This window comes from Heterodontus francisci, chromosome 22 (assembly GCF_036365525.1).
Source record: "Heterodontus francisci isolate sHetFra1 chromosome 22, sHetFra1.hap1, whole genome shotgun sequence".
Classification (NCBI taxonomy): domain Eukaryota; kingdom Metazoa; phylum Chordata; class Chondrichthyes; order Heterodontiformes; family Heterodontidae; genus Heterodontus; species Heterodontus francisci.
In genome coordinates this window covers 10,932,500-10,951,023 of record NC_090392.1, presented here as the reverse complement: position 1 = coordinate 10,951,023, position 18,524 = coordinate 10,932,500, and positions in this window count along the sequence as shown.

Sequence of the window (18,524 nt, the reverse complement as noted above, 5' to 3'; positions counted from 1 at the left end):
TTGGTGTAAGTCTGTGTCTTTGTTACTTGGTGTCCGTGTGTGTCTGTGTTACTTGGTGTCAGTGTATGTCTTTGTTACTGGGTGTCAGTGTATGTCTTTGTTACTTGGTGTAAGTGTGTGTCTGTGTTACTGGGTGTCAGTGTATGTCTGTGTTACTGTTTATTAGTGTTTCTCTGTGTTACTGGGTGTCAGTGTGTGTTTGTTTGTGTTACTGGGTGTCAGTGTATGTCTTTGTTACTTGGTGTAAGTGTGTGTCTGTGATACTGGGTATCAGTGTCTGTCAGTGTTATTTCGTGTAAGTGTGTGTCTTTGTTGCTTGGTGTAATTGTATGTCTTTGTTACTTGGTGTCAGTGTATGTATTTGTTACTGGGTGTCAGTGTGTGACTGTGTTACTTGGTGTCAGTGTATGTCTTTGTTGCTGTTTATTCGTGTTTCTCTGTGTTACTGGGTGTCAGTGTGTGTTTGTTTGTGTTACTGGGTGTCAGTGTATGTCTTTGTTACTTGGTGTAAGTGTGTGTCTGTGTTACTGTGTATCAGTGTCTGTCAGTGTTATTTCGTGTAAGTGTGTGTCTTTGTTACTTGGTGTAATTGTATGTCTTTGTTACTTGGTGTCAGTGTATGTCTTTGTTACTGGGTGTCAGTGTGTGACTGTGTTACCTGGTGTCAGTGTATGTCTTTGTTACTGTTTATTAGTGTTTCTCTGTGTTACTGGGTTTCAGTGTGTGTTTGTTTGTGTTACTGGGTGTCAGTGTATGTCTTTGTTACTTGGTGTAATTGTGTGTCTGTGTTACTGGGTATCAGTGTCTGTCTTTGTTGCTTGGTGTAAGTGTGTGTCTTTGTTACTTGGTGTCAGTGTATGCCTTTGTTACTTGGTGCAGTGTATGTCTGTGTTACTTGGTGGAAGTGTATGTCTTTGTTACTTGGTGTAAGTGTGTGTCTGTGTTACTTGGAGTAAGTGTGTGTCTGTGTTCCTGGGTATCAGTGTATGTCTTTGTTACTTGGTGTCAGTGTATGTCTGTGTTACTTGGTGTCAGTGTATGTCTTTGTTACTTGGTGTAAGTGTGTGTGTGTGTGTTACTGGGTGTCAGTGTATGTCTCTTTTACTGTTTATTAGTGTTTCTCTGTGTTACTGGGTGTCAGTGTGTGTTTGTTTGTGTTACTGGGTATCAGTGTATGTCTTTGTTACTTGGTGTAAGTGTGTGTCTGTGTTGCTGGTATCAGTGTCTGTTAGTGTTATTTCGTGTAATTGTGTGTCTTTGTTACTTGGTGTAATTGTATGTCTTTGTTACTTGGTGTCAGTGTATGTCTTTGTTACTGGGTGTCAGTGTGTGACTGTGTTACTTGGTGTCAGTGTATGTCTTTGTTACTGTTTATTAGTGTTTCTCTGTGTTACTGGGTGTCAGTGTGTGTTGGTTTGTGTTACTGGGTGTCAGTGTATGTCTTTGTTACTTGGTGTAATTGTGTGTCTGTGTTACTGGGTATCAGTGTCTGTCTTTGTTACTTGGTGTCAGTGCGTGTCTTTGTTACTTGGTGGAATTGTATGCCTTTGTTACTTGGTGTCAGTGTATGTCTGTGTTACTTGGTGGAAGTGTATGTCTTTGTTACTTGGTGTAAGTGTGTGTCTGTGTTACTTGGTGTAAGTGTGTGTCTGTGTTCCTGGGTATCAGTGTATGTCGTTGTTACTTGGTGGAAGTGTATGTCTTTGTTACTTGGTGTCAGTGTATGTCTGTGTTAGTTGGTGAAAGTGTGTGTCTGTGTTACTGGGTATCAGTGTATGTCTTTGTTACTTGGTGTCAGTGTATGTCTGTGTTACTTGGTGTCAGTGTATGTCTTTGTTACTTGGTGTAAGTGTGTGTCTGTGTTCCTGGGTATCATTGTATGTCTTTGTTACTTGGTGTCAGTGTATGTCTGTGTTACTTGGTGTAAGTGTGTGTCTGTGTTTCTGGGTATCAGTGTATGTCTTTGTTACTTGGTGTCAGTGTATGTCTGTGTTGCTTGGTGTTAGTGTGTGTCTGTGTTACTGGGTGTCTGTGTGTGTCTGTTTTACTTGGTGTAAGTGTGTCTCTTTCTTACTTAGTGTCCGTGTGTGTCTGTGTTACTGGGTGTCAGTGTATGTCTTTGTTACTGGGTGTCAGTGTATGTCTTTGTTACTTGGTGTCAGTGTATGTCTGTGTCTCTTGGTGTAAGTGTGTGTCTGTGTTACTGGGTGTCAGTGTGTGTCTGTGTTACTTGGTGTAAGTGTGTTTCTTTGTTACTTGGTGTCCGTGTGTGTCTGTGTTACTGGGTGTCAGTGTATGTCTTTGTTACTGGGTGTCAGTGTATGTCTTTGTTACTTTTTGCAAGTGTGTGTCTGTGTTACTGGGTATCAGGGTCTGTCTTTGTTACTTGGTGTAAGTGTGTGTCTGTGTTACTGGGTATCAGTGTATGCCTTTGTTACCTGGTGTCAGTGTATGTCTGTGTTACTTTGTGTAAGTGTGTGTCTGTGTTACTGGGTATCAGTGTATGTCTTTGTGACTTGGTATCAGTATATGTCTTTGTTACTGGGTGTCAGTGTGTGTCTTTGTGAGTTGGTGTCAGTGTGTGTCTTTGTTACTTGGTGTAAGTGTGTGTCTGTGTTACTGGGTGTCAGTGTATGTCTTTGTTGCTTGGTGTAAGTGTGTGTCTGTGTTACTGGGTATCAGTGTATGTCTTTGTGACTTGGTATCAGTGTATGTCTTTGCAACTGGGTGTCAGTGTGTGTCTTTGTGACTTGGTGTCAGTGTATGTCTTTTTTACTTGGTGTAAGTGTGTGTCTGTGTTACTGGGTATCAGAGTATGTCTTTGTTACTTGGTGTCAGTGTATGTCAAAATACTTGGTGTCAGTGTATGTCTGTGTTGCTTGGTGTTAGTGTGTGTCTGTGTTACTGGGTGTCTGTGTGTGTCTGTTTTACTTTGTGTAAGTGTGTCTCTTTCTTACTTAGTGTCCGTGTGTGTCTGTGTTACTGGGTGTCAGTGTATGTCTTTGTTACTGGGTGTCAGTGTATGTCTTTGTTACTTGGTGCAAGTGTGTGTCTGTGTTACTGGGTATCAGTGTCTGTCTTTGTGACTTGGTGTAAGTGTGTGTCTGTGTTACTGGTTATAAGTGTATGTCTTTGTTAACTGGTGTCAGTGTATGTCTGTGTTACTTTGTGTAAGTGTGTGTCTGTGTTACTGGGTATCAGTGTATGTCTTTGTGACTTGGTATCAGTGCATGTCTTTGTTACTGGGTGTCAGTGTGTGTCTTTGTGACTTGGTGTCAGTGTAAGTCTTTGTTACATGGTGTAAGTCTGTGTCTGTGTTACTGGGTATCAGTGTATGTCTTTGTTACATGGTGTCAGTGTATGTCTGTGTCACTAGGTGTAAGTGTGTGTCGGTGTTACTGGGTGTCAGTACATGTCTTTGTTACTTGGTGTCAGTGTATATCTGTGTTACTTGTTGTCAGTGTGTGTCTTTGTTACTTGGTGTAATTGTATGTCTTTGTTACTTGGTGTCAGTGTATGTCTGTGTTACTTGGTGTCAGTGTATGTCTTTGTTACTTGGTGTAAGTGTGTGTCTTTGTTACTTGGTGTAAGTGTGTGTCTGTGTTCCTGGGAATCAGTATATGTCTTTGTTACTTGGTGTCAGTGTATGTCTGTGTTACTTGGTGTAAGTGTGTGTCTGTGTTAATAGGTATCAGTGTATGTCTTTGTTACTTGGTGTCAGTGTATGTCTGTGTCTCTTGGTGTAAGTGTGTGTCTGTGTTACTGGTTGTCAGTGTGTGTCTGTGTTACTTGGTGTAAGTGTGTTTCTTTGTTACTTGGTGTCCGTGTGTGTCTGTGTTACTGGGTGTCAGTGTATGTCTTTGTTACTGGGTGTCAGTGTATGTCTTTGTTACTTGGTGCAAGTGTGTGTCTGTGTTACTGGGTATCAGGGTCTGTCTTTGTTACTTGGTGTAAGTGTGTGTCTGTGTTACTGGGTATCAGTGTATGTCTTTGTTACCTGGTGTCAGTGTATGTCTGTGTTACTTTGTGTAAGTGTGTGTCTGTGTTACTGGGTATCAGTGTATGTCTTTGTGACTTGGTATCAGTGTATGTCTTTGTTACTGGGTGTCAGTGTGTGTCTTTGTGACTTGGTGTCAGTGTATGTCTTTGTTACTTGGTGTAAGTGTGTGTCTGTGTTACTGGGTGTCAGTGTATGTCTTTGTTGCTTGGTGTAAGTGTGTGTCTGTGTTACTGGGTATCAGTGTATGTCTTTGTGACTTGGTATCAGTGTATGTCTTTGCAACTGGGTGTCAGTGTGTGTCTTTGTGACTTGGTGTCAGTGTATGTCTTTTTTACTTGGTGTAAGTGTGTGTCTGTGTTACTGGGTATCAGAGTATGTCTTTGTTACTTGGTGTCAGTGTATGTCAAAATACTTGGTGTCAGTGTATGTCTTTGTTACTTGGTGTAATTGTCTGTCTTTGTTACTTGGTGTAAGTGTATGTCTTTGTTACTTGGTGTCAGTGTATGTCTTTGTTACTGGGTGTCAGTGTGTGACTGTGTTACTTGGTGTCAGTGTATGTCTTTGTTACTGTTTATTAGTGTTTCTCTGTGTTACTGGGTGTCAGTGTGTGTTTGTTTGTGTTACTGGGTGTCAGTGTATGTCTTTGTTACTTGGTGTAATTGTGTGTCTGTGTTACTGGGTATCAGTGTCTGTCTTTGTTACTTGGTGTCAGTGTGTGTCTTTGTTACTTTGTGGAATTGTATGCCTTTGTTACTTGGTGTCAGTGTATGTCTGTGTTACTTGGTGGAAGTGTATGTCTTTGTTACTTGGTGTAAGTGTGTGCCTGTGTTACTTGGTGTAAGTGTGTGTCTGTGTTCCTGGGTATCAGTGTATGTCTTTGTTACTTGGTGGAAGTGTATGTCTTTGTTACTTGGTGTCAGTGTATGTCTGTGTTAGTTGGTGAAAGTGTATGTCTGTGTTACTGGGTATCAGTGTATGTCTTTGTTACTTGGTGTCAGTGTATGTCTGTGTTACTTGGTGTCAGTGTATGTCTTTGTTACTTGGTGTATGTGTGTGTCTGTGTTCCTGGGTATCAGTGTATGTCTTTGTTACTTGGTGTCAGTGTATGTCTGTTTTACTTGGTGTAAGTGTGTCTCTTTGTTACTTGGTGTCCGTGTGTGTCTGTGTTACTGGGTGTCAGTGTATGTCTTAGTTACTGGGTGTCAGTGTATGTCTTTGTTACTTGGTGCAAGTGTGTGTCTGTGTTACTGGGTATCAGTGTCTGTCTTTGTTACTTGGTGTAAGTGTGTGTCTGTGTTACTGGATATCAGTGTATGTCTTTGTTAACTGGTGTCAGTGTATGTCTGTGTTACTTTGTGTAAGTGTGTGTCTGTGTTACTGGGTATCAGTGTATGTCTTTGTGACTTGGTATCAGTGCATGTCTTTGTTACTGGGTGTCAGTGTGTGTCTTTGTGACTTGGTGTCAGTGCAAGTCTTTGTTACTTGGTGTAAGTCTGTGTCTGTGTTACTGGGTATCAGTGTATGTCTTTGTTACATGGTGTCAGTGTATGTCTGTGTTACTAGGTGAAAGTGTGTGTCGGTGTTACTGGGTGTCAGTACATGTCTTTGTTACTTGGTGTCAGTGTATATCTGTGTTACTTGTTGTCAGTGTGTGTCTTTGTTACTTGGTGTAATTGTATGTCTTTGTTACGTGGTGTCAGTGTATGTCTGTGTTACTTGGTGTCAGTGTATGTCTTTGTTACTTGGTGTAAGTGTGTGTCTTTGTTACTTGGTGTAAGTGTGTGTCTGTGTTCCTGGGTATCAGTGTATGTCTTTGTTACTTGGTGTCAGTGTATGTCTGTGTTACTAGGTGTAAGTGTGTGTCTGTTTTACTTGGTGTAAGTGTGTCTCTTTGTTACTTGGTGTCCGTGTGTGTCTGTGTTACTGGGTGTCAGTGTATGTCTTTGTTACTTGGTGCAAGTGTGTGTCTGTGTTACTGGGTATCAGTGTCTGTCTTTGTGACTTGGTGTAAGTGTGTGTCTGTGTTACTGGGTATCAGTGTATGTCTTTGTTAACTGGTGTCAGTGTATGTCTGTGTTACTTTGTGTAAGTGTGTGTCTGTGTTACTGGGTATCAGTGTATGTCTTTGTGACTTGGTATCAGTGCATGTCTTTGTTACTGGGTGTCAGTGTGTGTCTTTGTGACTTGGTGTCAGTGTAAGTCTTTGTTACTTGGTGTAAGTCTGTGTCTGTGTTACTGGGTATCAGTGTATGTCTTTGTTACATGGTGTCAGTGTATGTCTGTGTTACTAGGTGTAAGTGTGTGTCTGTGTTACTGGGTGTCAGTACATGTCTTTGTTACTTGGTGTCAGTGTATATCTGTGTTACTTGGTGTCAGTGTGTGTCTTTGTTACTTGGTGTAATTGTATGTCTTTGTTACTTGGTGTCAGTGTATGTCTTTGTTACTTGGTGTCAGTGTATGTCTTTGTTACTTGGTGTAAGTGTGTGTCTATGTTACTTGGTGTCAGTGTGTGTCTATGTTACTTGGTGTCAGTGTGTGTCTGTGTTCCTGGGTATCAGTATATGTCTTTGTTACTTGGTGTCAGTGTATGTCTGTGTTACTTGGTGTAAGTGTGTGTCTGTGTTAATAGGTATCAGTGTATGTCTTTGTTACTTGGTGTCAGTGTATGTCTGTGTCTCTTGGTGTAAGTGTGTGTCTGTGTTACTGGGTGTCAGTGTGTGTCTGTGTTACTTGGTGTAAGTGTGTTTCTTTGTTACTTGGTGTCCGTGTGTGTCTGTGTTACTGGGTGTCAGTGTATGTCTTTGTTACTGGGTGTCAGTGTATGTCTTTGTTACTTGGTGCAAGTGTGTGTCTGTGTTACTGGGTATCAGGGTCTGTCTTTGTTACTTGGTGTAAGTGTGTGTCTGTGTTACTGGGTATTAGTGTATGTCTTTGTTACCTGGTGTCAGTGTATGTCTGTGTTACTTTGTGCAAGTGTGTGTCTGTGTTACTGGGTATCAGTGTATGTCTTTGTGACTTGGTATCAGTGTATGTCTTTGTTACTGGGTGTCAGTGTGTGTCTTTGTGACTTGGTGTCAGTGTATGTCTTTGTTACTTGGTGTAAGTGTGTGTCTGTGTTACTGGGTGTCAGTGTATGTCTTTGTTGCTTGGTGTAAGTGTGTGTCTGTGTTACTGGGTATCAGTGTATGTCTTTGTGACTTGGTATCAGTGTATGTCTTTGCAACTGGGTGTCAGTGTGTGTCTTTGTGACTTGGTGTCAGTGTATGTCTTTTTTACTTGGTGTAAGTGTGTGTCTGTGTTACTGGGTATCAGAGTATGTCTTTGTTACTTGGTGTCAGTGTATGTCAAAATACTTGGTGTAAGTGTATGTCTTTGTTACTTGGTGTAATTGTCTTTCTTTGTTACTTGGTGTAAGTGTATGCCTTTGTAACTTGGTGTCAGTGTATGTCTTTGTTACTTGGTGTCATTGTATGTCTTTGTTACTTGGTGTCAGTGTGTGTCTGTGTTGCTGGGTATCAGTGTATGTCTTTGTGACTTGGTATCAGTGTATGTCTTTGTTACTGGGTGTCAGTGTTTGTCTGTGTTACTGGGTATCAGTGTATGTCGTTATGACTTGGTATCAGTGTATGTCTTTGTTACTGGGTGTCAGTGTGTGTCTGTGTTCCTGGGTATCAGTGTATGTCGTTATGACTTGGTATCAGTGTATGTCTTTGTTTCTGGGTGTCAGTGTGTGTCTTTGTGACTTGGTGTCAGTGTATGTCTGTGTTACTTGGTGTAAGTGTGTGTCTGTGTTACTGGGTATCAGTGTTTGTCTTTGTTACTTGGTGTCAGTGTATGTCTGTGTTAATTGGTGTAAGTGTGTGTCTGTGTTACTGGGTGTAATTGTCTGTCTTTGTTACTTGGTGTAAGTGTATGTCTTTGTAACTTGGTGTCAGTGTATGTCTTTGTTACTTGGTGTCAGTGTATGCCTGTGTTAGTTGGTGAAAGTGTATGTCTGTGTTACTGGGTATCAGTGTATGTCTTTGTTACTTGGTGTCTGTGTATGTCTTTGTTACTTGGTGTCAGTGTATGTCTTTGTTACTTGGTGTATGTGTGTGTCTGTGTTCCTGGGTATCAGTGTATGTCTTTGTTACTTGGTGTCAGTGTATGTCTGTGTTACTTGGTGTAAGTGTGTGTCTGTGTTACTGGGTGTCTGTGTGTGTCTGTTTTACTTGGTGTAAGTGTGTCTCTTTGTTACTTGGTGTCCGTGTGTGTCTGTGTTACTGGGTGTCAGTGTATGTCTTAGTTACTGGGTGTCAGTGTATGTCTTTGTTACTTGGTGCAAGTGTGTGTCTGTGTTGCTGGGTATCAGTGTCTGTCTTTGTTACTTGGTGTAAGTGTGTGTCTGTGTTACTGGATATCAGTGTATGTCTTTGTTAACTGGTGTCAGTGTATGTCTGTGTTACTTTGTGTAAGTGTGTGTCTGTGTTACTGGGTATCAGTGTATGTCTTTGTGACTTGGTATCAGTGCATGTCTTTGTTACTGGGTGTCAGTGTGTGTCTTTGTGACTTGGTGTCAGTGTAAGTCTTTGTTACTTGGTGTAAGTCTGTGTCTGTGTTACTGGGTATCAGTGTATGTCTTTGTTACATGGTGTCAGTGTATGTCTGTGTTACTAGGTGAAAGTGTGTGTCGGTGTTACTGGGTGTCAGTACATGTCTTTGTTACTTGGTGTCAGTGTATATCTGTGTTACTTGTTGTCAGTGTGTGTCTTTGTTACTTGGTGTAATTGTATGTCTTTGTTACGTGGTGTCAGTGTATGTCTGTGTTACTTGGTGTCAGTGTATGTCTTTGTTACTTGGTGTAAGTGTGTGTCTTTGTTACTTGGTGTAAGTGTGTGTCTGTGTTCCTGGGTATCAGTGTATGTCTTTGTTACTTGGTGTCAGTGTATGTCTGTGTTACTTGGTGTAAGTGTGTGTCTGTTTTACTTGGTGTAAGTGTGTCTCTTTGTTACTTGGTGTCCGTGTGTGTCTGTGTTACTGGGTGTCAGTGTATGTCTTTGTTACTTGGTGCAAGTGTGTGTCTGTGTTACTGGGTATCAGTGTCTGTCTTTGTGACTTGGTGTAAGTGTGTGTCTGTGTTACTGGGTATCAGTGTATGTCTTTGTTAACTGGTGTCAGTGTATGTCTGTGTTACTTTGTGTAAGTGTGTGTCTGTGTTACTGGGTATCAGTGTATGTCTTTGTGACTTGGTATCAGTGCATGTCTTTGTTACTGGGTGTCAGTGTGTGTCTTTGTGACTTGGTGTCAGTCTAAGTCTTTGTTACTTGGTGTAAGTCTGTGTCTGTGTTATTGGGTATCAGTGTATGTCTTTGTTACATGGTGTCAGTGTATGTCTGTGTTACTAGGTGTAAGTGTGTGTCTGTGTTACTGGGTGTCAGTACATGTCTTTGTTACTTGGTGTCAGTGTATATCTGTGTTACTTGGTGTCAGTGTGTGTCTTTGTTACTTGGTGTAATTGTATGTCTTTGTTACTTGGTGTCAGTGTATGTCTGTGTTACTTGGTGTCAGTGTATGTCTTTGTTACTTGGTGTAAGTGTGTGTCTATGTTACTTGGTGTCAGTGTGTGTCTGTGTTCCTGGGTATCAGTATATGTCTTTGTTACTTGGTGTCAGTGTATGTCTGTGTTACTTGGTGTAAGTGTGTGTCTGTGTTAATAGGTATCAGTGTATGTCTTTGTTACTTGGTGTCAGTGTATGTCTGTGTCTCTTGGTGTAAGTGTGTGTCTGTGTTACTGGGTGTCAGTGTGTGTCTGTGTTACTTGATGTAAGTGTGTTTCTTTGTTACTTGGTGTCCGTGTGTGTCTGTGTTACTGGGTGTCAGTGTATGTCTTTGTTACTGGGTGTCAGTGTATGTCTTTGTTACTTGGTGCAAGTGTGTGTCTGTGTTACTGGGTATCAGGGTCTGTCTTTGTTACTTGGTGTAAGTGTGTGTCTGTGTTACTGGGTATTAGTGTATGTCTTTGTTACCTGGTGTCAGTGTATGTCTGTTACTTTGTGCAAGTGTGTGTCTGTGTTACTGGGTATCAGTGTATGTCTTTGTGACTTGGTATCAGTGTATGTCTTTGTTACTGGGTGTCAGTGTGTGTCTTTGTGACTTGGTGTCAGTGTATGTCTTTGTTACTTGGTGTAAGTGTGTGTCTGTGTTACTGGGTGTCAGTGTATGTCTTTGTTGCTTGGTGTAAGTGTGTGTCTGTGTTACTGGGTATCAGTGTATGTCTTTGTGACTTGGTATCAGTGTATGTCTTTGCAACTGGGTGTCAGTGTGTGTCTTTGTGACTTGGTGTCAGTGTATGTCTTTTTTACTTGGTGTAAGTGTGTGTCTGTGTTACTGGGTATCAGAGTATGTCTTTGTTACTTGGTTTCAGTGTATGTCAAAATACTTGGTGTAAGTGTATGTCTTTGTTACTTGGTGTAATTGTCTTTCTTTGTTACTTGGTGTAAGTGTATGTCTTTGTAACTTGGTGTCAGTGTATGTCTTTGTTACTTGGTGTCATTGTATGTCTTTGTTACTTGGTGTCAGTGTGTGTCTGTGTTGCTGGGTATCAGTGTATGTCTTTGTGACTTGGTATCAGTGTATGTCTTTGTTACTGGGTGTCAGTGTGTGTCTGTGTTCCTGGGTATCAGTGTATGTCGTTATGACTTGGTATCAGTGTATGTCTTTGTTTCTGGGTGTCAGTGTGTGTCTTTGTGACTTGGTGTCAGTGTATGTCTGTGTTACTTGGTGTAAGTGTGTGTCTGTGTTACTGGGTATCAGTGTTTGTCTTTGTTACTTGGTGTCAGTGTATGTCTGTGTTACTTGGTGTAAGTGTGTGTCTGTGTTACTGGGTGTAATTGTCTGTCTTTGTTACTTGGTGTAAGTGTATGTCTTTGTAACTTGGTGTCAGTGTATGTCTTTGTTACTTGGTGTCAGTGTATGCCTGTGTTACTTGGTGTAAGTGTGTATCTTTGTTACTTGGTGTAAGTGTATGTCTTTGTTACTTGGTGTCTGTGTATGTCTTTGTTACTTGGTGTCAGTGTGTGTCTGTGTTACTGGGTATCAGTGTATGTCTTTGTGACTTGGTATCAGTGTATGTCTTTGTTAATGGGTATCAGTGAGTGTCTATGTTACTGGGTATCAGTGTATGTCTTTGTGACTTGGTATCAGTGTATGTCTTTGTTACTTGGTTTCAGTGTGTGTCTTTGTGACTTGTTGTCAGTGCATTACTTTGTTACTTGGTGTAAGTGTGTGTCTGTGTTACTGGATATCAGTGTATGATTGTTACTTGGTGTCAGTGTATGTCAAAATACTTGGTGTAAGTGTATGTCTTTGTTACTTGGTGTAATTGTCTGTCTTTGTTACTTGGTGTAAGTGTATGTCTTTGTAACTTGGTGTCAGTGTATGTCTTTGTTACTTGGTGTCAGTGTATGCCTGTGTTACTTGGTGTAAGTGTGTATCTTTGTTACTTGGTGTAAGTGTATGTCTTTGTTACTTGGTGTCTGTGTAAGTCTTTGTTACTTGGTGTCAGTGTGTGTCTGTGTTACTGGGTATCAGTGTATGTCTTTGTGACTTGGTATCAGTGTATGTCTTTGTTAATGGGTATCAGTGAGTGTCTATGTTACTGGGTATCAGTGTATGTCTTTGTGACTTGGTATCAGTGTATGACTTTGTTACTGGGTGTCAGTGTGTGTCTGTGTTACTGGGTATCAGTGTATGTCGTTGTGACTTGGTATCAGTGTAGGTCTTTGTTACTGGGTGTCAGTGTGTGTCTGTGTTCCTGGGTATCAGTGTATGTCTTTGCGACTTGGTGTCAGTGTATGTCTTTGTTACTGGGTGTCACTGCGTGTCTTTGTGACTTGGTGTCAGTGGATGTCTGTGTTACTTGGTATAAGTGTGTGCCTGTGATCCTGGGTATCAGTGTATTTCTGTGTTACTTGGTGTCAGTGTATGTCTGTGTTACTTGGTGTAAGTGTGTGTCTGTGTTACTGCGTGTCAGTGTGTGTCTGTGTTACTGGGTTTCAGTGTATGTCTTTGTTACTGGGTGTAAGTGTATGTCTTTGTTACTTGGTGTAAGTGTGTGTCTGTGATACTGGGTGTCAGTGTATGTCTGTGTTACTTGGTGTAAGTGTGTGTCTGTGTTATTGGTTATCAGTGCATGTCTTTGTGACTTGGTGTCAGTATATGTCTTTGTTATTGGGTGTCAGTGTGTGTCTTTGTGACTTGGTGTCAGTGTATGTCTTTGTGACTTGGTGTCAGTGTATGTCTTTGTTACTGGGTGTCAGTGTGTGTCTGTGTTACTTGGTGTCACTGTATGTCTTTGTTACTGTTTAGTAGTGTTTCTCTGTGTTACTGGGTGTCAGTGTGTGTTTGTTTGTGTTACTGGGTGTCATTGTATGTCTTTGTTACTTGGTGTAAGTGTGTGTCTGTGTTAGTGGGTATCAGTGTCTGTCTTTGTTACTTGGTGTAAGTATGTGTCTTTGTTACTTGGTGTAAGTGTGTGTCTGTGTTACTTGGTGTAATTGTGTGTCTGTGTTACTGGGTATCAGTGTGTGTCTGTGTTACTTGGTGTAAGTGTGTGTCTTTGTTACTTGGTGTCCGTGTATGTCTGTGTTACTGGGTATCAGTGTTTGTCTTTGTGACTTGGTATCAGTGTATGTCTTTGTTACTGGGTGTCAGTGTGTGTCTTTGTGACTTGGTGTCAGTGTATGACTTTGTTTCTTGGTGTAAGTGTGTGTCTGTGTTACTGGGTATCAGTGTATGTCTTTGTTACTTGGTGTCAGTGTTTGTCAAAATACTTGGTGTCAGTGTGTGTCTCTGTTACTTGGTGTAAGTGTGTGTCTTTGTTACTTGGTGTCCGTGTGTGTCTGTGTTACTGGGTGTCAGTGTATGTCTTTGTTACTGGGTGTCTGTGTATGTCTTTGTTACTTGGTGTAAGTTTGTGTCTGTGTTACTGGGTGTCAGTGCATGTCTGTGTTACTTGGTGAAAGTGTGTGTCTGTGTTACTGGGTATCAGTCTATGTCTTTGTGACTTGGTGTCAGTGTATGTCTTTGTTACTGGGTGTCAGTGTGTGTCTTTGTGACTTGGTGTCAGTGTATGTCTTTGTTACTTGATGTAAGTTTATGTCTGTGTTACTGGGTATCAGTGTCTGTCTTTGTTACGTGGTGTCAGTGTATGTCAAAATACTTGGTGTATGTGTATGTCTTTGTTACCTGGTGTAATTGTCTGTCTTTGTTACTTGGTGTAAGTGTATGTCTTTGTTACTTGGTGTCAGTGTATGTCTTTGTTACTTGGTGTCAGTGCGTGTCTGTGTTACTGGGTATCAGTGTATGTCTTTGTGACTTGGTATCAGTGATTGTCTTTGTGACTTGGTGTCAGTGTATGTCTTTTTTACTGGGTGTCAGTGTGTGCCTGTGTTACTTGGTGTCATTGTATGTCTTTGTTACTGTTTATTAGTGTTTCTCTGTGTTACTGGGTGTCAGTGTGTGTTTGTTTGTGTTACTGGGTGTCAGTGTATGTCTTTGTTACTTGGTGTAAGTGTGTGTCTGTGTTACTGGGTATCAGGGTCTGTATTTGTTACTTGGTTTAAGTGTGTGTCTTTGTTACTTGGTGTAATTGTATGTCTTTGTTACTTGGTGTCAGTGTATGTCTGTGTTACTTGGTGAAAGTGTATGTCTTTGTTACTTGGTGTAAGTGTGTGTCTGTGTTACTTGGTGTAAGTGTGTGACTATGTTCCTGGGTATCAGTGTATGTCTTTGTTACTTGGTGTCAGTTTATGTCTGTGTTATTTGGTGTCAGTGTGTGTCTGTGTTACTGGGTACCAGTGTATGTCTTTGTTACTTGGTGTCAGTGTATGTCTCTGTTACTTGGTGTAAGTGTGTGTCTGTGTTACTGGGTGTCAGTCTGTGTCTGTGTTAGTTGTTGTAAGTGTGTGTCTTTGTTACTTGGTGTCCGTGTATGTCTGTGTTACTGGGTGTCAGTGCATGTCTTTGTTACTTGGTGTCAGTGTATATCTGTGTTACTTGGTGTAAGTGTGTGTCTTTGTTACTTGGTGGAATTGTATGTCTTTGTTACTTGGTGTCAGTGTATGTCTGTGTTACTTGGTGTAAGTGTATGTCTTTGTTACATGTTGTAAGTGTGTCTCTGTGTTACTTGGTGTAAGTGTGTGTCTATGTTCCTGGGTATCAGTGCATGTATTTGTTACTTGGTGTCAGTGTATGTCTATGTTACTTGGTGTCAGTGTGTGTCTGTGTTACTGGGTATCAGTGCATGTATTTGTTACTTGGTGTCAGTGTATGTCTGTGTTACTTGGTGTAAGTGTGTGTCTGTGTTACTGGGTATCAGTGCATGTATTTGTTACTTGGTGTCAGTGTATGTCTATGTTACTTGGTGTAAGTGTGTGTCTATGTTACTGGGTGTCCGTGTGTGTCTGTGTTACTGGGTGTCAGTGTATGTCTTTGTTACTGAGTGTCAGTGTATTTCTTTGTTACTTGGTGTAAGTGTGTGTCTGTGTTACTGGGTGTCAGTGTCTGACTGTGTTACTTGGTGTAAGTGTATGTCTGTGTTACTGGGTATCAGTGTATGTCTTTGTGACTTGGTCTCATTGTATGTCTTCGTTACTGGGTGTCAGTGTCTGTCTTTGTTACTTGGTGTAATTGTGCGTCTGTGTTACTGGGTATCAGTGTCTGTCTTTGTTACTTGTTGTAAGTGTGTGTCTTTGTTACTTGGTGTAATTGTATGTCTTTGTTACTTGGTGTCAGTGTATGTCTGTGTTACTTGGTGGAAGTGTATGTCTTTGTTACTTGGTGTAAGTGTGTGTCTGTGTTACTTGGTGTAAGTGTGTGTCTGTGTTCCTGGGTATCAGTGTATGTCTTTGTTACTTGGTGGAAGTGTATGTCTTTGTTACTTGGTGTCAGTGTATGTCTGTGTTAGTTGGTGTAAGTGTGTGTCTGTGTTACTGGGTATCAGTGTATGTCTTTGTTAAATGGTGTCAGTGTATGTCTGTGTTACTTGGTGTCCGTGTATGTCTTTGTTACTTGGTGTAAGTGTGTGTCTGTGTTCCTGGGTATCAGTGTATGTCTTTGTTACTTGGTTTCAGTGTATGTCTGTGTTACTTGGTGTAAGTGTGTGTCTGTGTTTCTGGGTATCAGTGCATGTCTTTGATTCTTGGTGTCAGTGTATGTCTGTGTTGCTTGGTGTAAGTGTGTGTCTGTGTTACTGGGTATCAGTGTATGTCTTTGTGACTTGGTATCAGTGTATGTCTTTGTTACTGGGTGTCAGTGTGTGTCTTTGTGACTTGGTGTCAGTGTATGTCTTTGTTACTTGGTGTAAGTGTGTGTCTGTGTTACTGGGTGTCAGTGTATGTCTTTGTTGCTTGGTGTAAGTGTGTGTCTGTGTTACTGGGTATCAGTGTATGTCTTTGTGACTTGGTATCAGTGTATGTCTTTGTAACTTGGTGTCAGTGTATGTCTTTGTTACTTGGTGTCATTGTATGTCTTTGTTACTTGGTGTCAGTGTGTGTCTGTGTTGCTGGGTATCAGTGTATGTCTTTGTGACTTGGTATCAGTGTATGTCTTTGTTACTGGGTGTCAGTGTGTGTCTGTGTTCCTGGGTATCAGTGTATGTCGTTATGACTTGGTATCAGTGTATGTCTTTGTTTCTGGGTGTCAGTGTGTGTCTTTGTGACTTGGTGTCAGTGTATGTCTGTGTTACTTGGTGTAAGTGTGTGTCTGTGTTACTGGGTATCAGTGTTTGTCTTTGTTACTTGGTGTCAGTGTATGTCTGTGTTACTTGGTGTAAGTGTGTGTCTGTGTTACTGGGTGTAATTGTCTGTCTTTGTTACTTGGTGTAAGTGTATGTCTTTGTAACTTGGTGTCAGTGTATGTCTTTGTTACTTGGTGTCAGTGTATGCCTGTGTTACTTGGTGTAAGTGTGTATCTTTGTTACTTGGTGTAAGTGTATGTCTTTGTTACTTGGTGTCTGTGTATGTCTTTGTTACTTGGTGTCAGTGTGTGTCTGTGTTACTGGGTATCAGTGTATGTCTTTGTGACTTGGTATCAGTGTATGTCTTTGTTAATGGGTATCAGTGAGTGTCTATGTTACTGGGTATCAGTGTATGTCTTTGTGACTTGGTATCAGTGTATGTCTTTGTTACTTGGTTTCAGTGTGTGTCTTTGTGACTTGTTGTCAGTGCATTACTTTGTTACTTGGTGTAAGTGTGTGTCTGTGTTACTGGATATCAGTGTATGATTGTTACTTGGTGTCAGTGTATGTCAAAATACTTGGTGTAAGTGTATGTCTTTGTTACTTGGTGTAATTGTCTGTCTTTGTTACTTGGTGTAAGTGTATGTCTTTGTAACTTGGTGTCAGTGTATGTCTTTGTTACTTGGTGTCAGTGTATGCCTGTGTTACTTGGTGTAAGTGTGTATCTTTGTTACTTGGTGTAAGTGTATGTCTTTGTTACTTGGTGTCTGTGTAAGTCTTTGTTACTTGGTGTCAGTGTGTGTCTGTGTTACTGGGTATCAGTGTATGTCTTTGTGACTTGGTATCAGTGTATGTCTTTGTTAATGGGTATCAGTGAGTGTCTATGTTACTGGGTATCAGTGTATGTCTTTGTGACTTGGTATCAGTGTATGACTTTGTTACTGGGTGTCAGTGTGTGTCTGTGTTACTGGGTATCAGTGTATGTCGTTGTGACTTGGTATCAGTGTAGGTCTTTGTTACTGGGTGTCAGTGTGTGTCTGTGTTCCTGGGTATCAGTGTATGTCTTTGCGACTTGGTGTCAGTGTATGTCTTTGTTACTGGGTGTCACTGCGTGTCTTTGTGACTTGGTGTCAGTGGATGTCTGTGTTACTTGGTATAAGTGTGTGCCTGTGATCCTGGGTATCAGTGTATTTCTGTGTTACTTGGTGTCAGTGTATGTCTGTGTTACTTGGTGTAAGTGTGTGTCTGTGTTACTGCGTGTCAGTGTGTGTCTGTGTTACTGGGTTTCAGTGTATGTCTTTGTTACTGGGTGTAAGTGTATGTCTTTGTTACTTGGTGTAAGTGTGTGTCTGTGATACTGGGTGTCAGTGTATGTCTGTGTTACTTGGTGTAAGTGTGTGTCTGTGTTATTGGTTATCAGTGCATGTCTTTGTGACTTGGTGTCAGTATATGTCTTTGTTATTGGGTGTCAGTGTGTGTCTTTGTGACTTGGTGTCAGTGTATGTCTTTGTGACTTGGTGTCAGTGTATGTCTTTGTTACTGGGTGTCAGTGTGTGTCTGTGTTACTTGGTGTCACTGTATGTCTTTGTTACTGTTTAGTAGTGTTTCTCTGTGTTACTGGGTGTCAGTGTGTGTTTGTTTGTGTTACTGGGTGTCATTGTATGTCTTTGTTACTTGGTGTAAGTGTGTGTCTGTGTTAGTGGGTATCAGTGTCTGTCTTTGTTACTTGGTGTAAGTATGTGTCTTTGTTACTTGGTGTAAGTGTGTGTCTGTGTTACTTGGTGTAATTGTGTGTCTGTGTTACTGGGTATCAGTGTGTGTCTGTGTTACTTGGTGTAAGTGTGTGTCTTTGTTACTTGGTGTCCGTGTATGTCTGTGTTACTGGGTATCAGTGTTTGTCTTTGTGACTTGGTATCAGTGTATGTCTTTGTTACTGGGTGTCAGTGTGTGTCTTTGTGACTTGGTGTCAGTGTATGACTTTGTTTCTTGGTGTAAGTGTGTGTCTGTGTTACTGGGTATCAGTGTATGTCTTTGTTACTTGGTGTCAGTGTTTGTCAAAATACTTGGTGTCAGTGTGTGTCTCTGTTACTTGGTGTAAGTGTGTGTCTTTGTTACTTGGTGTCCGTGTGTGTCTGTGTTACTGGGTGTCAGTGTATGTCTTTGTTACTGGGTGTCTGTGTATGTCTTTGTTACTTGGTGTAAGTTTGTGTCTGTGTTACTGGGTGTCAGTGCATGTCTGTGTTACTTGGTGAAAGTGTGTGTCTGTGTTACTGGGTATCAGTCTATGTCTTTGTGACTTGGTGTCAGTGTATGTCTTTGTTACTGGGTGTCAGTGTGTGTCTTTGTGACTTGGTGTCAGTGTATGTCTTTGTTACTTGATGTAAGTTTATGTCTGTGTTACTGGGTATCAGTGTCTGTCTTTGTTACGTGGTGTCAGTGTATGTCAAAATACTTGGTGTATGTGTATGTCTTTGTTACCTGGTGTAATTGTCTGTCTTTGTTACTTGGTGTAAGTGTATGTCTTTGTTACTTGGTGTCAGTGTATGTCTTTGTTACTTGGTGTCAGTGCGTGTCTGTGTTACTGGGTATCAGTGTATGTCTTTGTGACTTGGTATCAGTGATTGTCTTTGTGACTTGGTGTCAGTGTATGTCTTTTTTACTGGGTGTCAGTGTGTGCCTGTGTTACTTGGTGTCATTGTATGTCTTTGTTACTGTTTATTAGTGTTTCTCTGTGTTACTGGGTGTCAGTGTGTGTTTGTTTGTGTTACTGGGTGTCAGTGTATGTCTTTGTTACTTGGTGTAAGTGTG